A 15,760-nucleotide genomic window follows, 5' to 3' on the forward strand; every position below is an offset into this window, starting at 1 on the left:
TCTGAGTCCCATCCTTTCCTAAGTTGGTGTGGCTTTTAAATGGTCGGTTTGAAACTGGCTCTTGAATTCTTTGATGTAATTGCTTATATACATGTCAAATATGAAAGATCAAAACAGGCTGCCCTCTCTTCAGTATTGCTTTGGTGTAAGACTTGAAGTGAGCCTCTCTGAAGAGGAGAGGCTGAGTGTGGCTCTGTGTTTCTTTTGTCCTTTGGTTAGTTTCTACATAAGAAAGCAATTTCTGTTATGGAGAGTAATAAGTGTTCACTGTGCATGCATTTTAAGGGAAAAGAACAGTACTTTTAATTCATGGTGGGGTTTTAACTAGACCTATTTAAGTGTTTACTCCTACCAGCAATCTCCTCTTGGCAATCTCTTACACTTTTGCAACTTTCTTTCAACTGTAACAGAAAAGCTATCAATGGGAATTTCCCTATCAATAGATACTCTGGTTTAGGTTTCCTTTTGTTCTCATATCTATTACTGAGACTAATGGAGATTGAAAAATCACTGTTCTTTCTATGTGTTAGTGGGAGAAAATAAAGAATACTAGGGATGTAGTTATCCTCTTTGCTCTTGGCTCCTGCCATGCTGTGGTTGCGCTGTAAGTAGCCCTCTGAAGGGGATTGCCTGACATTTCCTGTCACCCTTAACTGTCCTTCATTGAGCATTTGTCACCAAAGTTTTATGTACCAAGTGCGTTGACATCCTGCAGTTGCTAAAATAGTAATTCTTTTCAGCATTTTATCTACTAAGAAGCTTTGTGAGGATAGTGGAGTGAGCTGGGTCCCCCAAAAGAAGAGAGGAATGTTGCTGCTTTTCATTTGAAAAGCTTCACCCACCCTAACAATTGAATAGAAGTATGTAGATTATCTGGCTGCTGATAGGTGGCATCCTGCAAAGTTGTTTCCACATGGTGATGGCCACTTGTTTCCAAACACATTGAGGAATTCCAGTATTAGTGTACATATCCATGGCACGTCCTTTGTATGGATGCAAAGAAAATGTCTATAATTAGCTTCAAGTTTTGCAGCAAGTGCTTGTCGCCAAAACGTGTGGTGATTTCACATGGCAGATTCTCCGATACTCTCTGAACTCTTCACCCTTTATGGGTGTGTTCTATAAGATTGATTGATTTTTGCTGTTCTCTGAGTAAAACTTCTATTCTTGGCTTCCTAAAACTTGTCAATATCTCTGTTTCAAAAGCATTACTGTTTGTAATTCTTGCATACGGTGTTATGAATTGAGTGTTTATTGCACTCTGTAATTATTGGCACTGAATGAACTCTTACCTTATTTTGTAACTGATATAAGAACAACAGGGATTTAAATAGTATGATCCTTTGTTCATAATTATTTTTGTGAATAGAGCTTTTATGCACCTGCATCCTATTATTGGGCAACCGCTTTTGCGTGTTAAAATGTGCTTTACTTGGAAAAGGAGGACAAGTTTTGTTTTGGGGTTTTGGTTTTTTTAACGGTTGATACAAACAGTGGTTTGTTGCTCTAGTGGCTTGTACATGCTTGGGATCTTCCATCTGTAGCTCTCAAACCTTCTTAGTGTCATGAGAGGCTCAGTTCCTGGGATCTGTAAAATTTGCTGGTGTAATAGTCAACTTTCAGAAAAGCCCATTTTCCAAGCATTATTTTGGAGACACATTGCTTTAAATTTAGATCACAAGCCCTCTCCTGCACCTCTGAGATGCACCACAGTTCAAGGCAATTTTGCCAAAGAAGCACTTAAAGTTAGCTTTTAAAATTACATACACCTTCAGTATAATTGAATTGTCATATAAAAGCAATTTTGTTGATACTAAAAATGTCTTGTTAGCATGGGACGCCTTTCCTGAGACATTATGCAGTGAAAAACAAGCAAGTCTGTAATGGAAAGTTGCCATTTTTGTTTAATGTACTGAGAAGAACACGGTAATGTTCCCAGATGATCATACTGTCCTCTAAATGACATGTTACATAAGAGATTTGTGCTGCCAAATTTAGTAGGATTAGAATTTTCCTCGGTGCTGCTGAATTCCAATACTGTCCTTGCTCTTTCTGCATGTTCACTGGCCAGAGCTATTACTGAGTTAAGTACAAGCAACATTTTGATGCAGATTATTGAGATAAAAGAACAGATTAGCTGTAAAAACGTTACTGTGCCTGTAGCAGCTAGTCAGATGAAAATTGAACAGGAAAAGGGTTCTTGTGTCAGGTGTTGTCAAAGTTCTTTTCTGTCCTTACCATTTGTTACGGTGATGTTTTTTTACATTTTTTAATCCTGTTCTTTCTGCTGCAGGAGCTGGAGAAAGGACCATCCAGGATGGTCATTTGGCAATACTTTTCCAAGGCATTAGGACTATTTTAATTGTTTACCTATAGAAATGGGGTGGGTTTTTTTCCCCCCTCTTAGGTTTATTCTATTCCTTCATTATCAGAAGGACAGCAAGAAAGACTTTGTCTTATATACAGGGATGTTACTGACCACTTTGCATTCAGTTTTTCTTGAGAGCGGCCCAGACTTGCACCAAAATCTCTTATTTAGCAAAGTAAGAGATGTACAGGTTTCAGGTTGTAAGTCTGTTGCACCTGCATGCTTGATCTTGTATCACTCCTATCCTCTGCCCATCTCTCCACAGTGCCTCAGATTCCCCAAATAATCCAGTTCTGGACTAGGTGAGCATCGTTCTACCCTGAGACATTTAGGCCAGGACCCTCTGCCAATATCACCATCATAAATTCTGGGCAAGAATGCCTTTGTATTGTCAGTGGACATAAGGAGTATGTGCAAAAATTAAAAAAAACAATGGATTCAATTAAGTAGTTGCACGAAGTAATGCAATGAACCATTTTGCTGTATTTTCCTAATACAAAGCTGTTTAAGTTTCCCAGCTGCAGAAAGAATACCCAGCATGAGAGATTCATTATTCATTGAAAGACAGTAAGCCAAGAGCAGGAGCTGTGGCTCTTTACAATTGGTATGGCAAAACTTGAACTCTACACTAAGAATAAGATTCTGGGGCTAATAGTCTTTAAAAATCCCCTCAGACAAGTCATTGTTTTCCCTGGAATGAAACTGGTCTTCCTGATCTCCTGTAAGTATATATAGCTTAAAGATGGGCTCTGTTCTGCCATTTACTTTGGATGTTGCTGCCCAGTCACTGACTTACAGGTTGCTTAATACAGCTATCTGGTTCAGCACGGGATCATGCAGGTATCTCTTTTGCTTACAGTATTTTACCAGATCACCGGCTTAGAAAAAAAAATGTTGCAGGGTGCAAAATGGAATACTGGTGATGGGAAACCTCACCCTGAATATCTGAATATCATGAGAGAATGAACATGTTGCTGCATCACAGCTGAGGTTTGCTATTAAGCAAAAATATTTTTGCTCTCCCAGTCAGCAGAACTGGTTGGGCAATCTGATAAGGCATGATGACAGCCCTTACAAATACCAGAGCCAAGTATTTCTTTTAGTGAGGATTATAAATGTGCCTCACGTGAAGGCCAGTTGATTGTGAACTGCTTCTCTTCCTCCCAGACTGGTGTTTTTATTGAAGAAGTTATCATCTGAAATTCATCAGAAACTGATTTTTCATCAGCTTTTATGGGTGGGGGCCATAGTTCACTCTGCAGAACTTGCATGAGGTATACACGTGTTCATCACGTCTGGCTAGCGCCTGCAGAAAACATGAGTTCTCTGTTGACAAGGGGCGCTTCCTTCTCCCGCTTTAGGGCAACAGGAACAGAAGTGTTGATGGGACCTGGAAGAATTTGTTTGAAACCTTGCCAAGAAACTGAAGGAAACGCTGAGTGTATTCTCCATGTGGGTATTGCTGGTAAAGATTACTTTCTTACATGATTCATGAAGACACTTTTGACGCTTATTTTTTTGCCTTGCTGATGTTCATTTGTGATAAATAGTGAGTGGATTTTTTAGGCACCACTGAATTGATGGCCAAATAACTACCTAATTAAGCAGAAATTTCCAGATTAGCTTTCTAGTAGAAAAGCTGTAGAAACTGCTTCTGCTTCCTTTCTGTCTCTCTCTTTGCACTGAAAGATGCAGACTGAACTGAGCAATGCTAGCGATTCATTAAGCATAAACGCTTCCAGCAAATGCACTTACTATGTGCTCGTCTGCCAAGTGGTACTGGGAAAACAAATGTTGAGATATTTTTTTTTTTTTCTGCCTCATCATGGTTGTGATGATTAGATATCAGTAGTTTTAACTGTTTCAGGTCACATGCAAACACACAGAACTCACAGTTGCCATTTTCTACTGGCTAATGGGTCTCATCACAGGCATCTTAAATATATCGTTATCAGTCCAATCTTCAGGAAATCATTCCTTGCTTTAATTTTCTGTTACTCCTTTTGCTGCCACAGAAGGTAAAGACTAAGTTTATACAGCTCCCAGATTGTGTCATGGACGTTTACTGTTCTGGTATGTTTACTACTGTTGGTAAGACATCAGTGCGACTGAGATTATGTGTGACAAAAGGCACAGCTCTCAGGGATTTGGCATCTAGCCCAGTCCAACTGTCATCTTTTATTGATTAAAATATTTAAATGCTAATTGGATTAAGCAAAGACACTACTCTGCTGTCTTAAATCTCTGTCTGTCTATGGAAGGCTTTGTAAAAATTGATGACATGACATTTCAGTGATGAATAGCTTCCTTCTACGACTTCCAAAATCATTGTTTCCTAAAGGATGCGAAGTAAGCGAAAGTGATATAAGGAAAGAGTTAGTCAACTGATTTTCAGATTTTTTGTTTGTTTTGTCTTGGTTTTTTCAGCTAGTCCCTACTTACTAAGGTTTCCCAGAAATTTTTAAAAGGTCAGGCATGTTTTCTGTATGCAGCAGTATCAGCCTGAATTTGCAGAGAGCCTGAAGCAGTGACTGAGAGATCAGTTGCTCTAAGCTTAAAAGAAATCCTTGTTTGGATAACAAGTTATTGGTAACATTAATTGCTGCTGTTCTCATCAGAACACGTAAAATCTAAATTCAGAAACTCACCAACCCGTCACAGTTTCCAGCCTATGTTAGGAATAGTGGACGGGTAAGGAGACCAATATGGGTTTACCTAGATTTGGTAGAGCTGCAGTGAAGAGGAAGAAGGGGACATGGTGCACTCACTCCATGTAGCATCCTGCAGGGCTGTTGTGGAGGCTCTGGGCAGAGACACTCTGTGTGCCTGTCCTGGTGGTAGCTAAGAAAAAGTGTCTGCTATCAAGGGCAGCAGAATTCAGGCTTTAGGAGTCAAAATGTTCAAATTTAATGTCTGTCTAGATTCTAAAACATTACAAATAGTGAACTGTGTGAGTGAAGCTTTGAAGCTTCTAGGAAAACTATGTAGAGAACAGTGAAAGCAATTGATTCTTAAGGTTTTGCTGGTAATACTCGCCTCAATTTCTTTGTTTTATCCAGATTTTCTACTGTGATTACCTCTCTGCACCTGGCTAACATACAGGCTTATGTTATTGCTGAACTTCGAGTAAATGCAGCATTAATAGTTGCACTGAGTTAAAAATAGACAACCAGGTGTTATGGTACGTAAAGAAAAAAGCCTTAGTTTTTAAAGACTGTCACAGACATCCATTATAAAAGAGAAAACTTTTTAAATTTTTTATCTTAGCTAAAAACAAATGATCATGCAAATATTAAGGATATAAACTAGCTTGCGATCATCATGTCTCTTTATTCCAGAAAAGATTTGTGAAGATTGGGCTTTTTTTCAGAAACAGCCTTGTGCCAGGGATAATTTTTAGAAAGGTTGTTAAGTTTATTTAAGCAAATAATTAAAAGTTTCAAATCCTTCGCATATAAGACTATGTATATCAAGGTCATGAAGATTGTTTGGAGGTGAATATAGAGGTTAACCAGGTTTTGACAAGTGCGCCTGTCACATGCTAACTGTGAAATGCAATTTTAGAAGGACTGTTCTACCATAAAGTACCATATGCTCTGCCTTTATTCCTGCCTTTATGTTTGTAATGAAAAATCAGTGCTTAGATTGAGGGAGGAAATTGTAGTATTAGCAACAGTAAAAGTGTCTTCTGTCATTGAGCACTCGGTAAGCGTTAATTTTCCATCACAACTCCATGCAAGTTAGATAAATAAGAACCATTCAGCTCATTTGTCCAAGGCATCTGAGGAAGTTGGTGTCAGGTTGGGGTTAGAACTCATTTAAAAAAACTATGGCATATGTAGATTGCGAGGAGATAGCTTGTCTTTGTGTGTCTTTTGTATGTGTAAGACTTTTGTGACCAGGGCAGACTAAGACAAGAGTTGGATGCAAGAACCCCTTTAATGAAGGAATTGGTTAATTTGGAAAACAAATAGAGCATAGTTTTCATATGGGATTTTTTTTCCCTTCCAGGTCAGTTCAAACAGTTTTCCATAACATTTTATGTGTCTGTATGTGCATATATGCAAGTTTCACCACCAGTACTTAAAACTTTGGGCGACACATCTGTTTTATTTGCGTAAACACTTTCTCTGTATAATTATTCAACTTTCAGCATGGATTAAAGTTAGGCAGGAAATGTGATATTTATTGAACATTTCACACATAAAACTATCTATCAGCTTAACTTATTCTTCTTTGGGCACCTATGGGTTTTATTATTTCATTTCTGCCAAAGATTAAGGCATATCCAGGTTGTTGTAGGGCAACGTTTTATCAAGAAGATGGGTCAACAGGATTATAGTGCATTGAGGAACACACAACTATATCTCAAAGTACACTTGCATGTGAAAAATGTTTTATTTATAAAATTGCCACAACTAAGAATGCTGAAGAAAGAGCAGGTATTAAAATAAATCGATACTATGATAGGAAAAACCACCCAAAACATCTATAGAAGATAAACTTCTGATTTAAATCCAGGTTAACGGTCAGATTTTGCCATTCTTCTTTATTAGAATAGTATCTTTTTCTCCAAGTGTTCCTCCTATTTTGGTTCAGATGTGCAGATATTTAAAGGTAATTAGGGACCTAATTGCCATCGAATTGGTTTCATTGACAATGGGTGATCACATCAAGCTGTGTAATAACTGTGTAATAAGGTACTGTACAGTATGCATAAGGTACAAAATGTGGCATATTAGTGATGGTATATTAAAAATGCCACTTGTTCTGTCTCATTTAGAATTTATATCTGATTTACATCTGCACTGTTATTGCAGATTTCCTATAAAGCTTTAATAAAAATTCGGCTTGCCACTAGAAGGTAAATAGCAATACAATAGCAACTGATCTTTTCCCTATGCATAAGGATCTGGAGAGACTGTTTCATGCCGGGGATCTTAAGAAACAGCATCATTTTACCTTGTTTGTTCTGTATTCCCTTCAGAAAGTGGCAAACAGGACTTCTGAACTGGAATTTCCAGCTAGTGATAAATAAATTACTTTCGCAGGAGGAATAAGTCCACTTAGCTGCATTTCTGCTAGTGAATTGTAGGAACTACAAGGAATAGTAGAATACAGGAATTGTAGGAATAGCAAGGAAAAATTGCCTTGCTATTTTTCCAGTGGGCTATGAGTTCCAAAGGGCAGCTTACAAGACAGCAGTTTCTGAAGCACTGTGGCATGCTTGTTTTGCCACACCAGGTGGGAATTTTAGCTTGCACCCTAATTCTGCCAGCCAGAAAGGATAGTGGACGGTGTAGAAGCAGATTATATCAATCCTATATATTCTGGCTATTCATAGGTGGAATGCTAGCTGGGGAGACCTGGCTGTTTTTTTGTTTGTTTGTTTTGATCAAAGCATCTTTTTGAAATTAACTTGTAGAATCCTTTGAAATGGGACAGAATCCTCAGGAGCAAGGATTAGGGGTCTGGATCCTCAAAGGTGTGTGGTCATTCAGCTCTTACTGAAATCTGGGTAATGCCTGAGTGTCTTTGGGGATAGGTAGTTAAATTTGTCTTCTGTCGGCTTTGTTAGTAGTTGGGATGAGTTCGTTTGGTTTTGGTTTCTTGTGAGGGGATGAGTAGGTCATTTTAGATTCTGGCTAGTAGAATGTTACAGTGGCATTATGCTGCGAACAGTAAGAAAACACCTTCTCTGTTTTTTGTTGGGTAGCTATGAATTAAATACGTTTATCGTTTAGTAAGAATTTTAGGAGACTGCAAGGTGCTAACAAGAGGTGAGAACAAAGCTGTGAAATAGCTGTTTCTCTTGTACAGATTCGCCAAACCTAACACAAACATGCCACATATGGTAATCAGTGTCTGGCAATTGTTTTTACTGTTAGTGCCATCAAACTGTGATTCAGAATCTGTTTCCATTTAATTCTTGATCAGCATGAGAACATTCTTCCTTGGATTTTGGATCTTCTTGCAAGACTGCAGGAATGGCACTGGTGACTGTCCTGCTGTTTGTCAACACTGAGCAATACCAGGCATTTTCGTCCACAAAGTGATTTTTTAAATGTTCAACCTGAGTTTAATATTCTAAAATACTATAAGTCTGGATAAAAGTTCACAGAAGTATCATTCTTAACTTCTGAGAACAGCTCTGAAATGAACTGCTGTTTTTCAGTAGTCAATATTTAACATGCTTCAGTTAATCAGAAAACCCATATATCACCCACTGTGTATTCCTCTTTCTTATATGATCTGCCTTTTATCTCTAGAATGGAGTTCATGGTGAAAGTCTAACTGAAGACGTGTTCCTCATCTTGGGAATTTGGTACCTAGCAATCTTTACGCATGAAGACCTTAATGCAGCTTAGGTAGCTTCTCACTCAAATTTTTGCTTGTTGAGGATCTCATCCTTCAGTCCCCAACACCCCACAGGCTTTTGTGCAGGAAAGCTGCAGTGCCCATCTCAAGGCTGAAGATCCCATTGCTCATGAGTTGGCCTAACGATGAAGCACTGGAACACTGACATCTCTCTTGTGGAGCCAGCTGCAAATGACTTCACCAAGGTCATGGTATCTGGGTCATTAGCAAAATCAGCTTTGGGAGCTGGCTCAAAGTCTCCCCTAAAATCTCCCGAAAAGGAGATGACAGTGATACACTGGGACTGTGTAGCTGTTTCTGGCTTTTTAATAGCAGGCACTATGATTGAATTCTAGGAATTATTTTACTTCTACAGCTGTGGGCACCCCAGCAGGTTTCAGACCTTCAGTGACTGTAAGAGCAATCTGTTTCGTAAGCTGCTCTTAAACTAGACGAAGAAAAGTAGGATCTTGCATACCCTGCTGCTACTGCCAGTACTTGTGAAGCAACATTGAGATGGTCCTTCTCCGGGTACATGCCATCAAATTCTAACACCAAGTAACTAAGTGAGCTCTTGTGCTAGAAGCATTTCTTCAGTGCTTTGGAAAGCCAGTAAGGGTACTGCTAATGAAGAGTATTGGGCTGGCAGCTCTAAAATTGTTATCCTGACTATTAGTCAATATAAATGATTGTACACCACCATATGTAATCTGATTAAAAATTAGTTAGTCATCCAGGCCTATTTATGATATCTTATATACTAGTTATCATTACTATATCCTTCTTTGTAGAATTTGGTCTCAAAATATTTTGGGGTTGGGGTTTTTTGTTTGGTGGGTTTTGGTTTTTTTTTTAATACTCAGCTGCTATTGAAGTTTAGATTATGTGACTGTTAGATGGTTCTGTGGTGCGTTCAAAGAAGGCGTTAGGGACTCCCAGTCCTGTTAGCATAAGCCAGTGAAGTACATGCCTCGCATTCTGTGGTTCAGCTATGGTTGAACCCATTTGCTACTGCCCACCAGCCTAGCCTTCGTCGGCCTGGAGTTACACCAGCACCCACTTATTTTAATCCATTTCTTTTTTTAAATGTAGTTACAATGTTCTAAGGTCAGCATATGAAAACCTCTGCTTTTTCCATGAGATGTCTGTCAGCCAAAACAAAGAGATCATATTTTGCCAGTGTGATCTATTTCCAGTAGATCAGCAGCCTTGCTATCACAATTATAAAACAACCTCCAATATCACAGTGTGTTTGTTGCAGTTCAGAGTACAGTAGGAATATAGTATGGTCACTGGCAAACATTTTTATTATTTTTGGCTCTGGTTTGTGGACTGGTTTTTCAAATGTAAGGAGTATGCTCATTATTGGATAGCCTCAGCCCCTTCAACAGAAAGTGGAGCTCCTCACTTGTGAGAAACCTTTTTTTCCATCCAGAAAGTGGCACCAGTCTGAAAGTTACGGGTATCCCTGATTTGCTTACAAAACTAATCTGGCAAACCTAGCAGATGACCAGCAGGGCCATCAGCAGCTGCCAGTAAAATATGTATGCTTGGTGGTTAGATCTTAACTAAACAGATCACAGAATCTACCCTTCATACAGACCTTAGCTTCCTGCCAAGTCCCTCCCCCACTGAGAAGTCTGGGCAATAGGAAAATATTTGCAGCATGCCCATGAGGCTATTTCAGTTCAGGGTGAGGTGCCAACTCCTCAATTAAGTACCTCTCACAGAGAACACCCTCCTGCCAATCTCTTTCTGCTTGTAAATGATGGCAGTTGTTTTGTGTGCAAGCTTTCAAGAAGTCTGATTGGGAAATGGTGTCAGAAAAGATAGCATTTCCCTGGCCTGAAAAATCCTGTCATGAAAAAGCTGCAAGTAACTATATAAACTATAATAAAATCATACTATATAAACCCTAATTTCCCCCTAAAAATATTATTTTGAGATCATCTTTGTTACTGGTATAAACAAACCACAGAAAATCTATCATCACTATTTCTGTTACTTGTAAAAGACCCTTGCCTCCCATGTGGAGGGGAAGGTGTTCCCAGAGCCTGAGATAGAGTTCCACCTGTGTACTTTGCAGCTGCTCTCTGGAGGTCTTTCCACTTCTTCAGGTTGGGAGACACTGTGGAGCTACCTGCCAGTTTTCTTCGTGGCTCACAGGAGGCACAGTACTACCACGGTATCAAGACTTCTGTCCTGACTCTGAATCTGTCCTTTTGAGTGGTTCACCACTACTCAGTCTCAGTTCTGAAAATGAGATTTGCCTCTTGCACCTTAGCTATAGCATTCCACAGATTTGGTTGTCCATATACATCTAGTTACGTTGCAAACTGACTTAGTGCAACCACTTTCTTCATAAGTATCTGATGCATAGCTGCAAAAAGAAAGGGTATAAGTGCTTAATGACTAGTAGGAGTGATCCTAGAAGGAAAGGTGAAGTATAAATGAAGTAAGGACTGAAGAGGATTTCTGTGCCAAGTCTACAGGGCTGCCCATGGTCACAGCAGCACAGGTGCAAATCAGAAACTGTAAACACCGAGCTCTTGAGCTGTGGTCTTCAAGCCTGCATTGTCTTCCTGTTCGTACCAATAGGAAATTCAATACTGCATCTGAAATCCTGAAAACGTTATCAGTAAGTCAGACACGCTCTTGGTAGCTGTAGAGGTAAACTGTCCACACATAGAGGTGCTTTACAGCTGAGATGCTAAGAAGCAGATAAACTCAGTTTCCTCCAGTTTCAGAATAAAATTAACATTCTGAACGATGCAATTTTCTGATGGACGAGAAGCTCAACATGAGCCGGCAATGTGCGCTTGCAGCCCAGAAAGCCAAGCGCATCCTGGGCCGCATGAAAACAAGCGTAGCCAGCAGGTCGAGGGAGGTGATTCTGCCCCTCTGCTCTGCTCTGGTGAGACCCCACATGGAGGTCTGTGTCCAGTTCTGGAGCCCTCGGCACAAGAAGGATGTGGACGTGTTGGAATGGGTCCAGCGGAGGGCCACGAAGATGATCAGAGGGCTGGGGCACCTGTGCTACGAGGACAGGCTGAGAGAGTTGGGGTTGTTCAGCCTGGAGAAGAGGAGGCTCCAGGGAGACCTTATAATGGCCTTCCAGTACCTAAAGGGGGCCTACAGGAAGGATGGGGAAGGACTCTTTATCAGGGAGCGTAGTGATAGGATACAGGGTAATGGCCTCAAACTGAAAGAGGGGAGATTTAGATTGGATACCAGGAAGAAATTCTTTGCTGTGAGGCATTGGAACAGGTTGCCCAGGGAAGCTGTGGATGCCCCATCCCTGGCGGTGGCAGGCTGGATGGGGCTTTGAGCAACCTGGTCTAGTGGGAGGTGTCCCTGCCCATGGCAGGGGTTTGGAACTAGATGGTCTTTAAGGTCCATTCCAACCCGAACCATTCTATGATTCTGTGAACGCCCAGAAACAATCATTCAGTTCATGAAGATAAGGTGACATTTTAAATGGAAATTTTGTTTTGACAAGCCTTTTTATTCCTATAGCTAGGAATTTAACCCAAATTTATCCAAGTAATAAAACACTACTTTAATATTCTGAATGTTGGTATTGTATTTGAATTCCAATTTGCACCTAAATGTAACTTAACACTAATCAGGAATCAAAAAGAAATAAACTCTAAGAAATATCAGTTACCTTTTTCTATCATCATAAAATATAAACATTAGAAATCTGAATAAATGTATGTCACGTTAAATAAGTTCTTGTGTATATAGAGAACGTATCTTGCTGATGCGCAAAAAGAAGACCCAATTTAATGTAGAGGCCACATTATGCTGCAAATGAACACTAGATTACTAATCAATGAGAAGTCCAACTTTTTTCGTGAAGTAACAAAAACATGGGAACGCAAAATGATAAGCTATTCGAGGCAGGAATTTCCATTTGCCAAATTAAATCATAATTAAACCAGTTATTCAAATTATTAATCAGCGTATTTTGAGGCACAGTTTATGCATGTCTGGATCACAAGTAGGATTTTTTGTAAGGAGGAAAGCAGGCAGGTGTATTTTTGCACATTCCAAATGATTCAAGCTGCCAAGGATTTGCATGGAGTAAGTACTGGGGCCATAAACAGAGAAAGCTTTAGCTAAGCAGTGCTTGTATAGACATAAAGTGTATGGTTGAAGGGAAAAAAAGGAAGTTCTACTGGAGAGAAGAAAATCATCTGGTTTGTTTAAACGTCTTTCAAGCAAATAAATGCACCATGAGTTTCAGTTGTGAACAGATCTCAAGATTAAGTCTGTAAAATTTGGATTAAGTTTGTCTGACTTTGAGTACACATATTTCCTTGGTAGAGCTTACATAGTGTTTACGTGAACCGCTATAATAATTGACTTCAGTGGGAATTCGGAATGCTTCAAGGAGAACAGCTTTGCCCCTTACTAGGCTGTCAGCTTTCAGCTATCTAGCTACAGAAGTAAATGTTACTCTGTCACTTTTGATGGATATCTAGAGTGACCAGCTCCGGACTGTTTTATGCCACAGAGATAACTACTTTCACATTTCATGCTCCTGAAACTACCTTCCTAAGAAGCTACTGTTTTTACTTATGCCTTTAGGGATGAGTATTTGCTGTTCTGGTTTACCTCGCTGGGCAGTAAGAACTCACAGCATTTTTTCTTTATTTATTCTTTTTATTATTATCTCCCATTTTATTTCCTTTTATTCAACACAACATCCAAGACTCTGAGAAAAACAGATCTTTTCCATAAAACAGCTGGAGAATAACTTATTTACATTAGAAGGGTAGTAAGTGGTGCTTATAAAGGGAAAACCTGTCAATATCCTTGATGGTTATCATCTCATCATGACCTTCATCAAGACAGCACCACTGACTGTACTTAAAAGGACAGAGATGAGCTTTTACTGGAAAGGAAATATCTGACCTATAGAAAACTCTGCTCAAAAGGGATTTATGGTTGTAATGCGACAAATGAGCTGTACAGCCCAAAGAGCCAGTGGGAACTGCAGGTGTACATTCCAACCCTTGAAGAGGGCTTTAATGAAGAAACCTGCAGTTACACCATGGGGTTACTCTGAAGACTCAGTAGTTCTAAGGGGAAGTGGGAGTTTGAATCCAGATCTGCCCTTTTCTCTTTCCATTTATTCAAGAAAGTGAGGATTCTACTCGGGGTTCAAATTTGTGACTCAAGTACATTTCCAGCCTTGAACCATTCACCTGGATCTGAATATTGCTGAGACTTTACCAGGTTTGAGCTCTGACCAATTTCAGGTCCAGTCACAATGTGATAAATTTCTAGGGTTAAGCTTGATTTGTTTAATGGTTTGTTTTACTAATTGCAAATCAAGGCACAGTTGCGTGTCCTTCTAAGTGTGAAGTCCTACAATATTTGTAAGGTAATTTTTCAATATTTTGACAAATGTCATGGATTTATTACATAGAAAAAATCAAATAAACTCTGAAAAATCAAACTGGAATCCCAAGTTTACAAGTAGTGAGTGTGCTGAAGTGAAGGGATGAGAAAACAGGTCTCCCGTGCACACTGTGGCAGTAGAGGAACCTGTTCCCAAACAGTTGAATTACCATGAGAGCAAAATCAAATTGACACACAGAAGCCATGATCACTGAATGAAATAAGAGTCATGGCAGAAGTGCTAGATAGATCATTATTTTCAGTTTCACAAATAAAAGGCTGCAGCCCAGAAAGCAGTGATAAAAAAGAACGAGCATTTATTTCAAAGGAAGAAAAATTCCCAGGATTAGAGAAACTGAGCAGAAGGAGATGCAATTTATTTAAGGAGGGTTTTTTTTTGAGTAAAGCAGTTTTCACATTTTCCATAAGGTACCTTCCTTTTGTACATCTTCCCAGCAGCTTATCTGCCACATTCTTCATTCAAATCCTTCCCTTAAGTCATCACTGCAGTAGCGCCTGCCTTTACCAACTATTAGCAATGTTACAGTAATATCATAGCCTTAAACTTGCCAAGAACCGAAGAGCTTGCCAGGGCAAAAACAGAGGTAAATGCCAGATGAACTTAAGAAAAGAAAGGGAAAGCACAGTCAGACTAAGTACAAAGGAGGAGTCTGCAAATCTCTCTTCTCATCACCCACTAAATGTTCATCTTTTAAAATTGCTCCTAGATTTTTTTTTTAGTCTCAAGATCACTGGCCATGACTACTGTCTGACCTGATGTATGACCTGATTCAGTGAACACTTTGGCACCAGCATCACTTTAATCATGCTAGTCAAGGCAAGCTCCATTTGAACAGAGATAACACGTACATGTAAACACTTACAAGATCTTTAGTCTCAAGTTATCACACATAATGGAAGGGGAAGCATCTTAAAAGGGGGCTCTGGAATAGATTATCGGAATGGAAGATAAACAAAATTGTGTATGTCAGTGTTTGTTCTTATTTTCATTTCATTAATGACAATATGTTTGTAACTACTTGCTGATTTTCTCTTCACATGGAGATAGCTTTTTTAGTTGATCTTTAAATACTGACTCATAGAGAACCCCTACTAAAAGGCCTATCCTTGACATACTTTCAACAAAAGAAATAATAGGACTTCCTACCCTACTGCTGTGTGAATATCCAGAATTTAAAAGATAACAATAGCAATGGTAGAACTAATGTGTGCAATGGATGTCCAAAGGAAGATGAAGATTTTAAAGCATACAAATGTAATCTGTGGGAGTAGAGTTCAGATTATTTATCATCCATGTTATTAAAAATGGAGGAAAAGAAATTAAAACGCTGGGCAGTTTTGGAAGCAGGACCTTTTCAAAAAGAAACAAAAATTTTCCATTAAAAAGATTCTTTATGGATCTGGCCTGGCAGACTCATGAGTTAAAATATGCCATTATAGCAACATGATATCTCATTAAGTAAAAATGATTTCTCAAGAAGTAGGAATATGGTGCTGTTCAGAAAAGAGGAAACCAGCCAGCCCCTGGATGCATCCTTTGTATCAGGAATAGCTGGTTTTCCTGGCCTTGGGAGGCAGGTGCTAAAATCTTACAGCTGAGAGCTG

General features: G+C 39.3%; 1 protein-coding gene across 7 annotated transcripts in view; it reads left to right on the plus strand.

Annotated features, from left to right (window-relative positions):
- Nucleotides 1–125: 125 nt before the first annotated feature.
- SOCS5 (suppressor of cytokine signaling 5) overlaps nucleotides 126–15,760 on the plus strand; it is a 91,113-nt gene continuing 75,478 nt past the window's right edge. For all 7 annotated transcript variants that reach the window (XM_054196507.1, XM_054196511.1, XM_054196512.1 and 4 more), the window contains exon 1: nucleotides 126–3,820. The gene's annotated coding sequence lies outside the window, so the exon portion shown is untranslated. The remainder of the gene's footprint in view (nucleotides 3,821–15,760) is intronic.

The sequence above is a fragment of the Rissa tridactyla genome, chromosome 3 (assembly GCF_028500815.1).
Source record: "Rissa tridactyla isolate bRisTri1 chromosome 3, bRisTri1.patW.cur.20221130, whole genome shotgun sequence".
Classification (NCBI taxonomy): domain Eukaryota; kingdom Metazoa; phylum Chordata; class Aves; order Charadriiformes; family Laridae; genus Rissa; species Rissa tridactyla.